This window comes from Aedes aegypti, chromosome 3 (genome assembly GCF_002204515.2).
Source record: "Aedes aegypti strain LVP_AGWG chromosome 3, AaegL5.0 Primary Assembly, whole genome shotgun sequence".
In the NCBI taxonomy this organism is placed as follows: domain Eukaryota; kingdom Metazoa; phylum Arthropoda; class Insecta; order Diptera; family Culicidae; genus Aedes; species Aedes aegypti.
This window is the reverse complement of record NC_035109.1, coordinates 210,027,062-210,047,651: the sequence shown is the minus strand read 5'-3', so window position 1 is coordinate 210,047,651 and position 20,590 is coordinate 210,027,062. Positions and strand designations below refer to the sequence as shown.

The 20,590-nt window shown below is 35.8% G+C and overlaps 1 protein-coding gene across 7 annotated transcripts in view; it reads right to left on the bottom strand.

Annotated features, from left to right (window-relative positions):
* LOC110679171 overlaps window positions 1–20,590 on the bottom strand; it is a 188,736-nt gene that overhangs the window by 149,540 nt on the left and 18,606 nt on the right. The gene's annotated exons all lie outside the window — the stretch shown is intronic.

The following is a 20,590-nucleotide window of genomic DNA, read 5'->3' as shown; positions in this document are numbered from 1 at the left end:
ACACTGCAGGCAGCCAGCATTGCTTCCCCTCGTCGTTGTATTATTTTTTCCCATTTATTTTTCATGTCTCTTTTCAATGCCTTTTTCGTTTGCGTTGATTACCAGAACTCCGTTCTCTTCATTTTTGTGTTTCTCCTCTTCTTCTTCGTGTTACTGCCACTGAAACGCCATAAAACTCCAGGAACGAGATTCTATGGCGTTGCTTTTTCATAACATGGATTTGAACAGAATTTCAGCAGAGCGGAGGAACATTGCCTTTTCCAGTAAGAACTGGAATGTGTATGCTGACGAGGTGGCAGAGAAAGAGAGGACAAGTCTGCGAGAAACAAATACTGGAGGAGGAATGAGAAAAAGTTGTAACGATGGTATACGTAGTGAAGGAGACAGGGATGTAGTTATGAACGAAATTTGAAGCGTGGTGAATCTAGCATAATTCGATTTATGAAAATTTGAACAAATCTGGAAAACATGCTGTACGAAAAATCGATGCACCAAGAGTTCCTATCATTCTCATGTAGCACGGTTGGTAGCGACTGAGTGCAATAAAGTATTGTGTCTTAAAAGAAGCCCAAACAGTAACCAAAACACGAAAAGAGACAAAATAGGAAACAGGAAATACCCCAAAACTTTTAATAAGATATCCAACTGATCCGACATTTCTTTATGAATAGGAACTTAAAAGAAAATCTTCTGGAATTTCTCGTGACATTACGCCATGTATAACTCTAGATATTTATTATTAATTTTCTACAAGCAAATAATACAGATAATTTCTAAAAGTTTTGCAGGAATCCTTGGAAGTATTGCCAAAATAATATTTGGAACAATTCTAAAAACTCATTATCAAGAAATCTACGAAGTAATTCTTGAAGAACCTGTGGGAAAGTCGCGTGAAAACCTTTGGACGAATCTCTGTAACCTCAAAAGTCGAGAAATTCACACCAAGATTCTCCGCAAATATTTTTTTCCAAAAAATTCCATGGAATTAATATAGATATTTTTTATTATTTCGCGCTGCAATTTCTCTGATGCTATTTTTTATGAATATTTCAAGCATAATTTTTCAAAATAACTTATCTAACACTCGGAAAGATTGGAGAAAAATGCGATGCAATATATTATAAAGCAATTTAAACCATGTTAAGAATTCTTTGACTTTTTTGCTTTTGCTGTATCTACTAAGTACACTGTTTCTAACCACTAATAAGGAATGCCGATTTGTTTTGAATTGGATTTGAAAAAATAACAAAATCAACAAACAAATCCTTTTGTTTTGTGCTTATCACATACCCCATGATGATTCATCGATATCATCTACAAAAAATATTAATTGTATAATCTTTCCAATTTCAACTTGTCTCATAGATCCCGCGGACGGAGCCGAGAGTAACAAAAAATACACGGAGAATGAACATCGCATCAGGTTGCCGATTCTTCAGCTGTGTGAAATCCAAACCTCCCGCTTTTCTACATGTTTAGTGATTCAGGAACAGTATGACGATTCTGCACATAAGTCGTTTCATTATGAGTGTACACACTCAGTTGAGCTCGGCTAATTTTTATTCTTTTACCGAGATCCGCACAGCCGAGCGATCAGCAACCTAATTTTAACTGATATGTCAGCAAAAAATCAAGTTTGTTTATAGCAGCACCTTTGGGTGCCGCTGACATCAAACGTCACTTTTGCTGAGATATCAGCAAACGAACTTTAACCGAGATTTGCACAGCTGATCTCGGCATTCTGATTTAAGTGTGTATGTACGGTGTATGTAGCTAAAGGAAAAACATCGAGTAAAGTGCAAATAGGATAAAATTAAAATTTATATAAAAAACATAGAAAAAAAACGGTTTCAGCTTTCAGGAATACTTTTGTAGACTCAATATGTATATTATGCGTTTGTCAAGCACATGCATACCAAATCTCGGTTTGTTTATTTTTGCATATACGTCGTATTGGAAAATTATGCTTGATTGATGTCGAATCAGATAAGCGTTTTGCATTAGTGAATGTAAATAATCGAATTATTGTATAGAATCATATAACTATTGATAACCAGTTAATGTTGACCATCAATGTCCATTGAAGCATTCCTTATAGAAACGCGTTTTTGGTTTAGACATAGTCAAGTCGTGGAAAGGAAGAGTTATAGTCAGTCAGTCGCATAGTCAGCGAATAGTACATGTTGGGACATATGTTTCATATGTTTAAAATTTTAGAAACAAATTAAGGATCTTTTTTTTTAAATAACTGAACGAAACAAGCTCCGAATAAAAGCAGACTTACTCACCAGGAAAGTTTGAGTAATATTCACTCGAAACTTTCCAGAAAAAGCCTCACAACCCCACTTTTCAGACCTTTCAAATTAACGAGGTGAATGTCCGTAAAATATCAAAAATTGGTAAAGCATTATTGTCTTTCTGTTTGAGTTTGAGCTACAACCCTTAAATTTCTTCACATCAAATCACGAAAATAGTGACTTTAGTGACATTTTTTCTTAAAAGTATAACTTATGTGATTTTTTTGTAAATAGTGACTTTTTAGTGACCAAGTCACTAAGAAATGACTCGCTGTTAAACCCCGCCCTGTTAAACGATAAATTATCATTCGATAATTTAACGTAAACTCGATATCAATAAAGGATTTTCGACAACCCTTCGTTGAAGATAACCAAGCGAAAAATCAACTGGTTAACGTGGCTTTGATAAATTTGCGATAATTTAGTTAACTTAGTGACGTCATCTGAAAAACATCTGAACGACGATAACGTTCAATAGACGACGTGAACTGATCGGCGATAACGATAGTTTATCGATTGACAGCCCTGCCCAGTACTCATTTCATCAGAAATACATCCAAGGATTGAACAAACCACCGTTCAGATGTTGTTTCATGAACTTCGCTCATAATATCTGTAGGTATTACTATAAAATGTTTCCAGAAGTTCTTACAAGGACCTTAATTTTGGAGTCATTCTAGGAATGTCCGCAGTTTCAAGGCAATGCTCACAAATATCTAGGGTAAACATGTCGAAAACAAACAAATGTAGTTTATTGAAATATATTTTTATACTCAGAGGAACTTTGGGCGTATTAATGGAAAGAATCCCCGTGTCATAAGAAATTTCATCAAGCCAATATCTGAAAAATTTTGAAAACTCTTCAAAGATATTTCCAGAAACTTCTTTAGGGTTTCCCTAAGGAATTTCCCCAAGAATTAATTCTTGATCCAGGCATTCCTTTGAGAGTTCACTCAAGAATTTGCAACATTCCACACCTATCTATCAAGATTCTTTCAGAATCCTTCGAGGACTCCATTACTACTAAGACCTCAACGGTGGTTTGTCTAGCTTTTTTTAGGTTCTACTTAAACTATTAAAAAAAATAAGAAATCCTCCAAACTGTAATACTTAGGTAATTTCTTAACATTCTCGAACGATTATGCCAACTTAACTAGGGATTTTACAAGGAGTTCTTCTAAGGAATGCTTTTAATATTCATCCCAGGATTCCGTCAGTAATATCTCCAAGTAATGTTTACAAGATTTTTCCATCGATTCATCGAAGAATTTCACCAGAAGATCTTGCAAGGATTTATGATCGGGTATTTCCATACAGCATTGAACAAAAAATATTACAACTTTTTCGATGTCCCATACAAAATGGTCAATTTCTGCAGGCTAGATCTCAGTTATTTATAGACCGTATTTGATGAAATTTTCACATCGCATCAGAAAAAAAACTTCAATTTCAAGATACATTTTGAGCAATTTTTCCAAATACGAGTTCAAAAGTAATAACGATTTGACTAAAGTGAAATGTTTGACGAAAAATTATAAATGATTCATTGTGTAATTCTTTCACTACTGGGTGGTCTGCAAAGTTCGGCCATATAAGTGCGTAAATAAAAGTGCAGGATTGTATCAAATCATGTTGGTGTCTTCAGAGCACTTATTCTTTGATTTGCGAAGAATAAGTCACCCGAAGACACCTACCCGATTCCATGCAATTGCACACTTTTATTAGCATTTCCGAACTTATAAAAAATCTGCGATAGTTAGTGCTCAAAGAGAAATGCTCAATGTGTATATTGACATACGAACGCCCTATACAAAAGCTGTCTTCAGAAAACTTGTTCACCTCGTCTTAATCTACAACTTAACTTTATATTATAAAGCTATTGATTTTTATCATAAAGCTATTGCTCTATTATTTTAGGTTATGTAAATTATTGAAAATTTCTAAAATAATACACTTTTAATGAACCGTTAATGCTTTTCAACCTTAATTTGAACAATCACTCAAAAATATATGTTGAAATGCACGGTATGTCTGAGATACTGAAAATGTCATTCAAATCAACCATGAATAATTCCTCTAAATATTTCTCCAGCAATTACTTCGATTTCTACCACCTTTCGTTGTAAATAGAACGGTAGCAATTATTTCTAGACTTTGTCCAAGAATTCCCCAAGAAATTTCTCAAAAAATCATTCCAAGTATTCTTCCAAGAATTCCTCATATTGTGCAGACATTTCTTCAGAAATTCTTCAAATGGGTTTTTATTTAATTTCAGGAGAACTGTTACACGAATTTATACATGGATTTTCCAAGCTTTTTAAATATTTATTTGAGGATATTTTATTGAAATTCTTGCACAAAGAATTTGAACAAAACATAAATCGTCTACGTAAACACATTGGATGGTATGAATTCTATAATAAATCAGATGGAACGATGACAACGATGTAGAAGTCAGTCATCTTAGCCATAGCAAATCTACATTCTCGCACTACACCACTGGTCGAGATATGCCTGGGCAAAGCTCCGTTATTTCTTCTTCGGCGTGCCAAGTTTGTCTGCAGAATCAACGCACATTTCGTTTTCATCATTTATTGCCTTCAATTTGCTCCCCTCCTGCCCTCTCCCCACCACTCTATGGCAAGTTTGTGCGCAAAATTACGACTGACGAGATTCCGGTCGGTCGATGGATGGATCGATTCTCTTAGAAGGACGAAGTCTACACTTCCAAAAGCGAAGGTCCACAAGAAAATTGCAAATGCAGAGCTAAGCGATCGAAAAAAAAGAAGTAACGTATGCATACGAGACGAAGAATAAGCCTTACGACGTGTGTTGCAAAACACACTTACCCGTCACCACAAGGCGAGCAAAGGCGCAACATCATCGCCCGAAAAGCCCCACAACAACATGATGGCAATGTTGGCCGAGGCAAACATGAAACGAAATCCGGTGCTATTGAAAATACTTGCGGGTCGGCCATTTTGTTGAAATGTTTATAAAGATGACGACCACAAACGACGATGACGATATTTTGGTTCACTTTTTTTTTCATACATTATTTATTTCAAGCATCAATTAGGCACGTACATTTACACATGCCGTCGAAAAATGCTTCGTCCGTCTCCAATCGCAAACAAACGGCGTTGAACTGGCTTACTTAGCAATTCCGGTTTGTGCCAAATTTGAGCCGAATGGGAAGCACATGTTTCTGTGAAAGGTTGAAGCAAAACGTTAGAGTTGCACGCTGAAACTTGTTTCGAGACCCAATAAATGGATTGAGTGTATAAAATACTAATAATAATAACAATAAACGCCCTGCAGTGCGATCGATTGCTGATTTTCTGGGTCCAAAACTATTCCAATGGTGGACGATGACGGCTCCTAATCTGATCTGGTAGAAGTTCCAACGACAGCAAACGTTGAAAAGAACGCAATCAACTTGCATGAGTCAGTTAGTTATACCTTTTCTACACACGACTGCCCCTTTGTCGTGTCGTTAATGATCCAGCACGAACCAGTGACCGGTTGAAAACCACCAAGACGATGACGACGACTACTCAAGAATATATCTGCCAGAAGGCCAATGTAACACGCTTAGAAACTCGGGGAAGAACTCAGATGATTGGCTTTGAAATCCATTTGGTAGGTCATTCAAAAACCGAAAAATCATCCCCATCATCTAATGATTCTGTAGAAGTGATCGATCTATACAGACCAGAACAAAGCGAGACTTCACTTTCGATAAAAAGTGCATATACATCGCTCACAATTGAAGCAGTATTGTTTGCTCATACAATTTAAGTCATTTTAATAAAGACATGAAAATATGGAAAAGCAGAATTTCAAGTTCAAGCCCCAAGTAAACAGCATGAACGTAAAACTTCTTCATTTTCAGTCGCACCTGGACCTGACGTCTGCTTCTCGCCTTAGTGTTATTATGTGCAGTTCCACAGTTATGAAGTGAGAGCTTTTTCATCAAAGATCAAAGATGCCATTTTTGCATTCTTATAGCATGTGGCTGGCACGATAATACTCTATGTCCACAGAATTCAAGGAAATTTCCATTACAAAAAGACCGGGAATAGCCCAAACACCTCCAATTTGACTATGTTTTGTTGTATGAAGCATTTTCTCTGACACATAGCAAATGATTTCTCAAAATACGACTACTCTGCAGATTGAAACTTATGAAAATGTAATTTTCAGCAACACAATGATAATAGTAAACCAGGATAAGGCATCAGTAGTGTTTTTTTTTTCTCGAGAGGAAGGGCATTATCTGATCCTTATAATCTCAAAGCAAATTTATGGTTTCTGGTGCGTTGCCCTTTTTGTCAAGCAAATGTTTATACACCTGAATCGCCTGTATATTTCAATCCCTGCCTACAATAATTTCACTTAATTATAATGTCTAAATTTAAATAAATACCGTCGTTGGGGGTGACAATGGGTCAAAAAGGCATATGTACGATTTGTTTATTGAATAACTATCGCAATTTAGCTCCAATAAACTTCAAATTTGGTGTGTATGTACAACTGTTCAAAAAATTATTGAAAAATATTTATTCACAGCGGCACTACAAGTGAATGAAAAATGACCCAATCTCACCCCATAGAGGGGGTGACATTGGGTCACTATTATTGAAATAACTTATTTTTGAGAAAATGATTGCAAAACCATTAACAGCTGAAAAATATTGATGAGATACGATGCAAACAAGATGAAAAGATATCTAAGATGTTTCACAAGTATGATAAACCCACTTAAAAGAACGATTATACCAAAAATTTGAAGAGCAATGAGAAAATATATGAGACCCAACATTTATCGTCAAGTTTACATAAATTTTCTTGTTTGTTTCCCTCAAATTATCTTCAAAGTCTCATCCCCATTGCCATAAAGCCTATTCAGTTTTCCCAGAGGTGTACTGAAACAGTGATTATTTTAAACCCTCGCAAATTGTTATATTTCGGTGCGACATTCCTCGATCAATATATTGCAGGCAGATTTTGACTTCATAGTACCGGTATTTCAGCGATCCAACTCATTCGTACTTTCGTGAGATGTTTCTGTAATATGAAAACACTAATAAATAATTAAATTTATGAAAAAAAAACAATTGATAAAATGTTACGATGTTGCTGCGCACGAAACACAGTTGCTGGTTTGAGAAGTTGTCAAAATTCGTTGCATTGTTATTCGATGGACGGAATCCTCAAGTAGACTTGTTTGATGTTTCAGAGATGCTGTATTTAGAAAGAATAAACACATCTTAATGAGGAATGAGAACACCCGGCACCGTAAAATGTCAAAAAAGTGGTCTTGCAATTTAATTTACTATCGTTCTTGCTTGACCCAATCTCACCCCCATTTTCAATGTTTTAGACACCGTACCGAAAAAAATAATATTTTTGTGGAAAAATCAATTAGATTCCGGAAAATACTCGTTAAGTGTAATGAAAAGTCTTTCAACCTTCTACTAATACAACGATAGAGGTTAAAGTACATGCGTTATACTTTGCACAGGAGAAATTTAATGCTGTAAATTTTATCTAGTTTCAACATACAAGTTTATTGATATAGTAAACAAAAATTACTAATTCTAAAAATGTATATTGTGATGAATTATGTGCAATAATATGTTCCCCAACATATGAATAATTATTTCTAGCGATATCAGCGTTATTAGCTGATATATTACATAAATCATAATTTTCCGTTTTGACCCAATCTCACCCCCTAGACCCGTTGTCACCCCCATCGACGGTACACTGCAAAAAAGTTCATAAAGGAACCAGCTTTTTCGATTTTGTGTAATTGAATAATAGCGAAATATCAATGTTTTACCATAACTTGGAAGCTGTTCTAGTTGTATATTACATACAATCGAACAGTCCGTGCATTAAATGCAGATAAAAATAAAAATTTCAGGCATTTAGTTTTTTAGACACTGACGTATTCATTATATCATTCAGCATGTAGTAGACTTTGCAGTAAAGCAACAACTTGTGACAGTGAACTTTCAAATATGTCGTACATCGCCACTTAGACACTGCCATGTAAGTAATGTGGATAGATAATAATTTAAAAAAATGTATTGCTTATCATGATATTTAATCGGTTTTTGTCTTGCCCCATAGATAATAAAAAATTCGTTATTGACGTTTGATGTTTGAGAAGCTCCAAAACTAATACTTCCAGAATTTCTTTTTATTTTAAATGACACAGTGCTTATGAGAAGATGACAAACTAACATCATGTTGTTAAACTGGTGGATTTGATAAGCTTTGGACAGAGTCAGAGCATATATTGCTTAAGGTGGCACATTTGCCCCGAATTTCGCTAACAGAATTTTACGCGGAATTCCCTGGAGAAATTTAAAGCATAACTAGACGGAATTTCACGAAGCATTCGGGAGCCTTTTTTATGAATAAAGAAGATTCATACGACTCGTCTGCGGCAACCTTCGATCGAAGCATACATATTGTATGCTCGGTCAATCAATGCAATTCACCGAAAATGATTTTATCTCGGGTATCCATTAAAACACACCCGAATGCGAATCGAATTCCACCACTTCCGAAGTTCCAATGATCAAATATTCAGACTTATTGCTAGTCAATTTCCGTAAATCAGTTTGGAGCGGTTTTGAACATTGCCTTAATAATTTATTGCAGTTGTTCAGATAAGAAATCAAAATCAGAAGCATACATGGCGGTTCATATCGTAGATTTTCTGTTGGTGAAAAGATCGTTCCTTCCTCACATGAATCGATACGATTTGCTTCTCTGAAAATTAGTCTAGCGACAGTTTAAAACTCACTTTTTGAAAGGTAGATGTGAATTAAGTATTTCACCTTTTTTGATTGTTCATGGTACCAGCTGTAATCAAAGAAGATAACTCCCAAGATTTTTTTTTCAAGCCATTGGCCAAGCAAGATCACCACCGCCAACAAAATATTACTGCCGCCAACTAATTCTACGAAAAATTGAAGACACGGCCCAACGGGGATCAATTGATATAAGAATTTTCAGAAGCACTGTACTAGTACTGTTTTAGCAAGTACTTTTTTATTACTCTAGAACATATAGTGTAGTTAGGTAGTACCGAAAATTACGTTTATGTCATATTAATTTTGAAAAGACTGGCAGCCAAATCTCTTCAACCAACAAATCTTGGGAAATCTCGGATAAAAATTTCATGTTTTATAACAGTTCATTTCTACAGCGGTGTGTATGGTTTTCTTTATTTAAATTGCTATCAAACAGAGTACCGAAACCCGTACATAAAACATAGCACCAAAGAAAGAAGAAAAATTCAATTTCCATCAATCAGAGAAATGGAAAACGTTCCTTACGAAACAAGACTCCAAATGAACAGCCGAAAGACCTATCGAAATAAGTGGATTCAATTGGAGAGCTCTGAAATCAATGCCAGAGAAAATGATTTTGACCGGGCTGGGCTGCCGTCAGCAATTTTTCCAATCGACCTCGTCTTTGCGCGAGAGAGACAGAGAATAAATTGCAAGATTTCGACGACCGCACATGAAAAATCTACGATGAATAGATTGCGAAAGAAATTGAAGTGCACACTGATAGAGAATGAGAAAAAAAAGAAGCAAATAGAACTATTATTCAGACAATTACGTAATTGCAGAAGAGGCGTAATAATTTCGGACCACAGCATCAGTGACAGCCGCTATGCATGGCTGGTAGCGACTAAGTGTCTTGAAATTAGTAACTTTAGAGTACTCATTGCTGGGAAAAGAGACCAGACAACAATCAAAATGAGATCAAATAGGAACCAAGAAGACAAGCAGAAACCAGAAAATAGAAGTTTTCATGAGTTTTTGTAAGTAATCGGAAGAATTAAAATCTCAAGTTAATTCGCCATATAATTATTGTAAAACAACTCAATCAAGTTCTTGGATAATATCCTTCAGAATTTTCTGAAATAGTTTCTTGAACTACAATGTTGTCCCTGAATCCCTGAAGAAATTTGTGTCGTAATGATCGAATGATCTACCTACTGGAATCAAAATTAGTTTATCGACTCCGGTGAAAATTCGCGAGCAGACCGATTCAGGAAATTAATGTAACATACAGTCGGCTTTCCACATCTCGATGTTCTATATCTCGATATCTCTCCCTATGTCGAATATTTCTTCGGTCCCTTGATTCTGCATTCGTTTTCATTCTCCGTATCTCGATATTCTCTATATCTCGATGTGTTCTTGGTTGGTTTTTGTTCCCGATTTCCTCTCCGTATATCGATATGCCCATTATCAAAGGTTACTAGACCCGAATTCATTGATTGCAAACAGTTCGGGAACACGAAGAGACGTTTGTTTGTTTATTATATTCCTAGTAACGGAATGGTTTTCAATCTAGTATTCATTAAAAATGCGTTTTTTGTCTCGATCTCTCTCTATCTCGATGGTCCCTTCAATATCGAGATGTACAGGGTCGACTGTAGTAGTTTTTTACAGTTTTCTATAAAAAAAATCATTGGAATTTGTTTTTACGGATTTACAGTGAAACCTCCATGAGTCTATGTTCCATGACTCGATATCGACTCATGAAACCACACTAAAACAAAATTTCATGATTACTGGTCCCCTCAAACAGCTTTCTTAAGCATTTCTGTTCCATTAGTCGATATTTACATAAGTCGATGATCCCTTCAGATATCGATTCATGGAGGTTTTCAACTGTACTGTGTTTTAATGTGCCACACTGTTCATTGTTGAGGTTGTGGTATTATTCAACATAAACCGTAAAATGCGCTTAATGTGTAAGCAATAAAGACCTACTCAGAGAAATTACTCAATAAATGTTGGGAAGGACTGTATGAGTAAAATTCCTGCATGAAATGATTGGTAAATTCTTAGAGAAATGTCGGTAGTCACTTCATGAGAAATCCTAACAGATTTCCCAGAAAAACTTTGATGGATTTTTTAATAAATTTCTTCTAGAACTGTGCATGAGTTCTCGAAGAAACATCTATGAAAATTGCAAAAAGAACAACTAAACAAAATCGGGGTAAAACACCTGGAGGGATTCTTGCTGGGTTTACTAGAAAAATCCTTTTTTTTATCTGGAATAAATCTTTATGAGTTTCATTGGATAAACTTCTGTACAAACTGGAGGAATCGGTGGAACAATAAACGAAAAAAAAAATATCGGAATAAATCCTGGGATAATACCTTGAAAATTTATTAGATTAGTCCCTTTTGAATGTTTGAAAGAAGTAGCGTGAGAGTACTAAAGAATTTCTTGTGGAAATTTCAGGAGAAATTCCTCTAAGTATCCCTTGAAAATCACTGTAGGATTTTCTGGACAAATTTTTGAGAAAATTGGAGGAGAAATGCTTTGGAGGAGCTCCTGAAAATTCTCTAGAAGAAACCTCTGGAAGAAAATTCTTGTAGCACTGTAAGTAATGCGTGAAGAAAACAGACTTTTTAGAGACTTGCTTCAAAGTAGTAATCAGACTCTTAAAAGAGACCTGCCAACAGCCCTGCGCTATGGGGCGAACAGCACTGTGCGAGCGGGCAAATGGAGGTTCTATCCCGATAATCGCATCGCAGCAGCAGCAAGAATATTACGTTGGAATGGCAATAATTTTCGCCATTTAGGATGGTTTATGTAGGACACACCCAGACATACTTTCGCTTCCCTGCTGAGTTTTTCTGCCATCGCTGACAGTGCTGATCCCTCGCCCTCGTGCTCTGACGTCTATTTAGTGGAAACGAGCCAAAAACCGAACCGCTCCGAACCAACCAAGGCAGCCCCAAGAACAGGGGGGAACCTCTGTGGCCAACAATAACGTTTTCAACGCCAGTCGAGGCGACAGTGAGTGGGAGGCAGTGAAGATAGGCCATGGCATAAGGGTAGTAAATAAAACGTTATAAATTTAGGCTGTGCTATGGCAGGATATCCGGCCTCCTGGCCAGCATGCCAAACTCAAGAACAGCGCCATCCCAAACGGGGTAAGCCATAGTAGAAAATAACTAGGAATTTCAAAACAAAACAAAAATAGCTTGAACGCTGCGTTTTTTTATCAAAGTACAGACTAATCCGGAAATTATACACAACGAACACTCTTTTTTTATTGCAATACGTGAAATAATTGATAAATATTTAAACGGGTCTTTTCAGGTTATGACAAATTTTTAAATATTTAGTTTGTAAGCTTGGTGTTTTTTTCCAAAGTCCACAAGCGGCGAGAAAAAATTGGTTTTGAATTTAATAATTTTAAAAGTTGGATTACAAAACACTGCCGAAACTATGTTTTCTAATAGTGAGCCAAATTTGGTTGTGGATGAGAAATATCGTTTTGAAGCCCAGATAGCCGTAGCGACAATCCGCAGCTACTCAGAAAGATTAGGTTGAGGCTCGTAGGTTTGGATCTCACCAATCGAGGATTTTTTCGTAGAAGACATTTTCTCGACTTTCCAGGACACAGAGTATCTTGGCCACTTAATCAAAATGCCAAAAGTTGGACAGCTAAAATAATTGCTAGAAGTCTATTTTGATTCCTAATTATTGGAATTAAATACACACACTTTGTACAACTATCATACAATTTCAACAAACTTTTCTCTTAAATAACAATTTAAATGAACAACAATGTTTTAATAATGTAAAATTAGGCCATTATGTCGTTCAGTCTATCGACAAAAAGTAGCATGATTTGTAACGGAATCGCAAAAAAATAATAATCATAATTCTCCCACTGAAGTTACTGATTATTAAAATGAATAAAGTAGCATTTCACGGACTTTTTTGCATCAGTTTTGGTAATCCTTAATCGGAAAAACATTGAGGGAAGATACCTATATCTGAATTAGGTCTTGAAAAAATCTCCGTAGATAATCGAGGAGAAATCCACCATTTGACGGTGGATAATCGTTAGACTGGATTCCTGACAGTTTTTATGGATGAATCTCTGCAGAAATTTCATCTGGAAACATTGATTCATATTCATTTGATTTGATTTGTATCGAGTTCGTCTAAAAGCAATGGGATCGAGAGATACCATGCAAAAGAGAGAGGTGAACATAAATTCAAAACTTGTTTTTGAACTACCAACCAATCACGGTTACTGAATTTTTACGTACAGTTGTGTTCAGCATAATAGTAGTGAAAGCCGATTTACATGCAAAATGCTCAACTTTGGTATGCTGCAACTTTGTTTCTCAGACAGCAATTGGCATGAAATTTTGGCATTGAACTTCAAATATACTCAATTTCATTACCCTAAAAAAAATGAAATTTTCACACTACCGATTAAAAAACTTAAGCACCAAATAATAGTGGTATAGCATCCGAATTTTCACGTTTTTGTAACGAATTAACTTCATTAGAATGAAAATTTCCCGATTACAAACATGTCTGCCATACAACTATCCGTACTGGATGTCATCTGCTCAAATGTCGACGATCCTACAACTTCCTTCTCAACAATTCAGCTCAATTCACACACCTACCGCTACTACAAAAATACTAATGACTCTCAGACACTGCTACAGTAGTTCAAATAATTTAAATATCTGCTGTATTTTGAGTTATTGAATTTTTCTTTACTGATCGTTTCAACAATGTCCACTCATGTAATAAATTTATAATTTATAACAACAATTATAAACAAGCCAGTCTTTTACAAAATTGTTGCTGAACAAAAATTTACAAGAGAAAAACCAATATTATTTTGAGCGATTTCCCCTGGTGCTTAACTTTTTAACCGGTAGTTTGAAAAATTGCATGTTCTGTAGAAATTAAGTTTATTTGTAGTTCTCTGCCAAAATGCCATGCCGAATGCTCATAAGGAATAGTAGTTTACGGAACAAGTTGCAGAATGATGATTTTTAGAGCGCGTGTCGTAAATTTTTCCTACGAGGCTTGCCGAGTAGGATATTTACGACGAGTGCTGTAAGAATCGAGTTCTGCAACGAGTTACGTACAACATTTTTTGCAATTTCGTAGAAGACCACTTGAGGGTATCCGAAATTATATCGGAATGCATTCACCATAATTTAACAATTTCTTAAAAATTGTTGTGTTATGCTTCATTACGCAACTCAAAACAGTTGCGCAATGAGAAAGCGTTGCGTAATGAATTATTACAGCACTGGTTTCAGTTGCGTAATGACTATTCTCGCACTGCATACTTCAGTGCAGGAAACTAGGCTGTTTCATGACAAATTGGTGTGATGAAAAACAGCCTATTACGATGAGAAATTGCAAAAACAAAATTACAGCATGCCAAAGTTGAGCATTTTGTATGGAAATCGGCCACCACTACTATTATTCTGAACACAACTGTATGTCCCTGGCTGCTATGTTAAGTGTATTACTGTGACTTTGTTAGACGTTTAGTAATGTACTCAACTAAATTACTACAGGTGCCTCACCACTAGCGAGTGACAAATCAATCATGTTTTCAGCATGTACGGATGCTGGTTCTCCAGACTTGTGCTAAGCAAACCTATGAAAAAATGAGATATAATTGAAGTAAACCAATATTTTTTTAGATGTTAAATGACTATAAATTATCAAAATGACATCATATGAGAATGAACATTATTAGTTAAAATCAGTTGAAACTAAATCGAACTATCCCTAGGTAACTTGCCACCTCGAGAAAGTTAGGTATTTCAAATCAATATGAAAATAATGCAACCAATTATACTACAGTGGGATTCCGTTTTTGGCACCCCTCGATTTTGGCAACGAAATGGATCCGTTTTTGGCAACATTTTTGAATACCATTAAAATTTGTATTTTTTGTAAGCATCGTTGTGTCTTTTGTTTTTAGTCATTTGAATAGCAGGACAGCTTCACACTTACCACATTCCAGAGCTCAATTTTCATCGAAATTTTCCCAAATCACACCTACTGCTAGGGCTTCCAAAAGCGCCTGTTTAATTTGAGATTGACGTGTGTTCGCAACGTTTCATGAAGTAATTGATCTCTATGAGCATCTCAACTAAAATTCCAACATCTTTTCTCAGGCATTCATGCTGTGAGACCAGACCATTTGAGTCTACCGATAGAAGACACACCGAACAAACATAATTCTACTTCTGATTTGGAACGACTCGTTTGAACAAAGCACAAGTACTGACACACGGGCAAAAAAAGTCTCACACAGAGTTTCAATCATACATTTCGTCTTACTTCTTCAGCTGACTGTTTTGCTATTGTGGAATTACACGCATTGCGAATGTAAAAACATACCGCACTAATAATAACAAACAAAGCCAAAAGTCACATCTCTTTTTTTTAATATAAATTGCGTATTTGCATTAAAGTAAATTTTAGAAGATTTAACATATAATCCATTATTTTGACAATAGCTAGAGAAATAAATGATCCTTCTTCTTCTTCTTGGCATTAACGTCCTCACTGGGACAGAGCCTGCTTCTCAGCTTAGTGTTCTTATGAGCATTTCCACAGTTATTAACTGAGAGCTTTCTTTGCCTAAGTTGCCATTTTCGCATTCGTATATCGTGTAACAGGTACGATGATACTCTATGCCCCTCTATGGGAAGTCTGGAAAATTTCCATTACGGAAAGATCCTGGACCGACCTGGATTCGAACCCAGACACCTTCAGCATGGCTTTGCTTTGTAGCCGCGAACTCTAACCACTCGGCTAAGGAAGGCCCTGTAAATGATCCACCGTCATCTTATAAAGGCCGTTTAATAACGCCACCCTTAGCCTTCCTTGAAATTAAACTGTAAACAACAAAAATACATATTCTCCTGTGAAATCTACTATTTTACCGCCAAAATCCGTGAAATCAACGAAAACACCGGAAAAAAACGTGAAAAAAAAAACAATTTTACTGTAACCCTGTGATATACTAACGAACAGTTCGGTAACATCATTATTTTCACCGAACTTCTGTGAAATCGTGTGACAGTTTTATTTCAGTTTTTGCACAACACTACCAAGCAGTGAATGCTGGCATAATGGTAACAAGCCTGCTTCCTGATCGGTAGGTCGTGAGTTCGAATCCCGGTCAAACAATTTTCTTGTTTTTCTTTATGATTTCGTTCAAAGGTTTTACGGATTGTTCGGTAATTTTTCACCGAACCTTCAGCTGTTGAGATCACGGTGATTTCATCGTAATCCGTAATTTGTTTTAAGTGTGCATATTGCGAATGGTTCTTTCAAATTTCATAATTTTATAATGATGGTGTTGGACTGTTACAATGTTCTTTAAAATTAAATCTTTTTGAACGGAGTGCTTATATATATATAATAATAAATTTCAAGTGTGGCGAAAAAAATAATTGAAATTTTAGACTATACAGGTCGGACTCGATTATCCGGAGTATGTGTTTTGATATTCTTGTTTTTCTGCTTTTATGCATAAATTTGAGATAATTCAGTATTTCAATAAACAATATGAATGGTTTAGCAGTTTTGGGCGTAGGTAGGAAAAGGAGGGGGCTTGAAAAAGGTTTTTTCTGTGTAAGCTGATAAAAAAATGTTTTTCTTCTCGAGACCCCTGCAGCAATAATCTCTGACTACGCCACTGCATCATATAAATAAAACAACGAAAGAAGATAATATTTAATTTCTTTTATCGGAGGTTTTCTTTTTCTATTATTGATTCGATTAGCCGGAGGATTCGATTATCCGAAGTGAAAAAATCAATACTCCGGATAATCGAGCCCGACCTGTAAGAGATAACTTTACAATTAAAAATACCCTAAAAAACAATCAACTCAAAATATAACAAATTTTGAAAAATCACTGATTTATTCGTGAACTTTACAACTTAGACAACGGGAATCATACGGATCTAGTTTATTGATCTAAAAATAATTAGAAATCATGCAAAAATTCGAAGATTGCATAATATTTTCAGCACTTTTATCGACTTTTCCCTAAGGTGGCCAAACTGCCCCACTTTCCCCTACTAATTATCAAAAATGATTGCGATATGCGGTTATAGTCCTACTTTTGAGCCAAAATTAAAATCATTTTGAAGTACAAAAATATCTAAAGTCCGGTACCCGGTTTGAAGGCGGGGTTCTGTATTAAAGGGTTTAAAATTATACTTTAATCTGACCACTTCAGATCAACTCAAAACTCAATAACTATATTTTCAACGACAGTAAAATCATTTTAAATTTATGTGTCCTATGATCTCAAATGTTTTATGAAAAATCACTTACTAATGCTTTTAAGAATGATTTATTTAAAAATTCTGGTGATAATAATATTTGGTTGACTAAAATACAATGTAAAAATATTATTAATCGATTAGCACATTTTTTGTTCTCCGAGTGGTTCCATTGTCTAATTGAGTTCCCACATAGCATTCGTAGTCGCAATTATAAAACTTGTTTGTTGGTTGGTTGAGTTGGAGTCATGTTTGTACCAGTTAGGGGTCGTCCATAAATGACGTAGCATTTTAGGAGGGAGGGGGGTCTTCACGAATTTGTGATGATGTGACGAGGGGGAGGGAGGGGTCTCAACTAGTGGACGTAGCATTTTGAATCTTGTCGGTAAAAATAGTAGCGCTGAAAAAAATCATTGACAAACAGTTTTTTATCACTTTTTTTGTTCGAGTTTTTAAACGGGTTTTATTACAGTGATACCTCCATGAGTCGATGTTCCATGACTTGATATCGACTCATGGAACCATACTAAAAACAAAATTTCATGGTTACTATGATGGTCCCTAGAAGCCACTTTCCAAAGGATTGCTGTTCCATGACTCGATATTTCCATGAGTCGATGGTCCCTTCAATACCGACTCATGGAGGTTTCACTGTATGATGTTTCAGCTTCAAAAAAATCATATACTAAGATTACAATTTTTTTATGATATTTTAAATTTCCGTAATGTGAAAACAAATGTGAATATGATATGATACTCGTGTCTAAATTTATCAATTAATGAACAAACAATTTGAAGTTAACTATAAAACAAAGTTTTATCGACATGAAAAACATTGTTTTTCATTTGTTATCAAGACATAGCATGAACCGTTTCAGTGTTATACTTATTTTCTGTTGGAGCTTTACTTCTTCAAAAGAATAAAATATGGTGTATTTAGGCGAATATCAATATTATCACAGTAAAACAAGATATGTATTCAGTGAATAATGTGTTCAACGTCATAGAAGATCTCCGCCCAAGCAACTCATCAATTTGTGTTGATATATCATCGTTCTTGGTGGATTTAATGCTATCAACAGCAAAAGTACTACACATTAAATTTAACCTTTATGAAACTGTAAAGCAAAATTATGTTACTTAAACAGGAAATAAGTCTGAAAAAAATGGGGCCCAGATAGCCGTAGCGGTAAACGCGCAGCTATTCAGCAAGACCAAGCTGAGGGTCGTGGGTTCGAATCCGACCGGTCGAGGATCTTTTCGGGTTGGAAATTTTCTCGACTTCCCAGGGCATAGAGTATCTTCGTACCTGCCACACGATATACGCATGCAAAAATGGTCATTGGCATAGTAAGCTCTCAGTTAATAACTGTGGAAGTGCTCATAAAGAACACTAAGCTGAGAAGCAGGCTCTGTCCCAGTGGGGACGTAACGCCAGAAAGAAGAAGAAGAAGTCTGTTTAAAACTGTTTTCCAAATGATTTTTGACTGGGAAGTGTCTGGTGTAGTGGTTAGAACCTGAGACGAGACTCGCGAAGACGGTCTTCTTTTTCTGTGATTGCTGAGTTTTTTTCTTATTCCACTTTGTGTTTATACCAATTATGCGCATGCTGTTCAAATCCTCACATGAACCTCTCAGCAAAAAATGATTGAGTTTGCATCACATCGAATCATAAATAGCCGTTTGAGTGAAATTTCATGCCAGCAAACGTAGCAGACATTAGAAATAATTGATCTTCTGCTTAGATTTATCAGCAACTTTGGAAAAAAACTGCTCCGCACACTGAGGTTTTTAATAACAATTTACTTTGAACACAATACTTTTCACTTTTTCTGCCATAAAAACGGTGGGCTGCATTTGACGTTTCGTGAGAGGGGAATCTGGGCTGCATATGACGTTGATATTTTTCCTCTTCGCGAGTCTCTCTCAGGTTAGAACTCATGCCTCTATCGCCGAGAACCTGGGATCAAAGCCCATTCCCGAGATAGTCACTCATGACGAAAAGGTTATCTTAAATATCGTAATAAAGATAAAAAAAATATATTTTTGAGCGGCTCAGTATATCAAACTTTTGTTCGTCAGATATTCGTTTTAGCCCAATTGATGAGAAAAACAAATAATATAAATAGGGGAGGGGGGGGGGGGGGTTGGGTGTTTGATATGCTACGTATTTTCCAAGTGGGGGTATCAACATTTGTGATGAAATGCTACGAGGGGGAGGGGGGTGTAAAAAATCAGTGAAAAAATGCTATGTCATTTATGGACGGCCCCTTAGTTGGGTAAATTATGATGAAAAAGGAAGTTGGGCTCAGTGGTATCCTATTTGACCCAAATAACTATGGATCTGTGGACATTTCAGAAAATTACCTGTAAACCCACCTGTCAAAAGTAGGCATTGAAAAAATTGGGTGTGAAGCTTCTAAATTTGTTTTCTATACAAATATTCAAAAAATTCCAAAGAACTGAAACATGTTCAACTCTTAATGAAACTTTCAAAACTTACTTTTCACCTCGATATCTTTCTAAGAAAAATATAAAGATGTTCAAAATACGGTTCATTTTTGTGTTACACAATGCGGAAATCTGTAGAGAGACTGATATGCGGTTACTTTTCATTATGGGACAATTTGACTTTGTGTTTTTTCCGAACATATCTTATGATTTCATTAAGGCAGCTGAAAGAGCATTGGAAGATATGTTGAGAACTTAACTCAACTCGATTTTGACGAAAATGCAGATGGGACTGACTTGCACACGGAAGTATACTGCTCATGTTCGAATGGTCAACTTAACCACTAGAACTATCATTACTGGGAAAATGCGTTTTTATGTTACCTGCTGCATTCTTAAAGGTTTCAACAATATTGGTTAAATAATCTGCATTTGCTAAAGATTGAAGTTCAAAAGATGACTGTGGGAGACATATTGATCAATTCCTTACTTTTATCATTTGCAAACGCATACGTCATTTTGGATGAATTGACGTAAACACCACATCAGCTGGTGAAAAATCGTTTAAAGGGAGTCGACACAATTTTTAGAAAAGAATTTCCTGATTTTTCCTGGCCTTCCAATCGATTTCCAGTAAAAAATCAGGCCATTGATTTGGAGAAAGTTTTACTACGAAGCGTTACAACAAAAAGTTCTCGACATA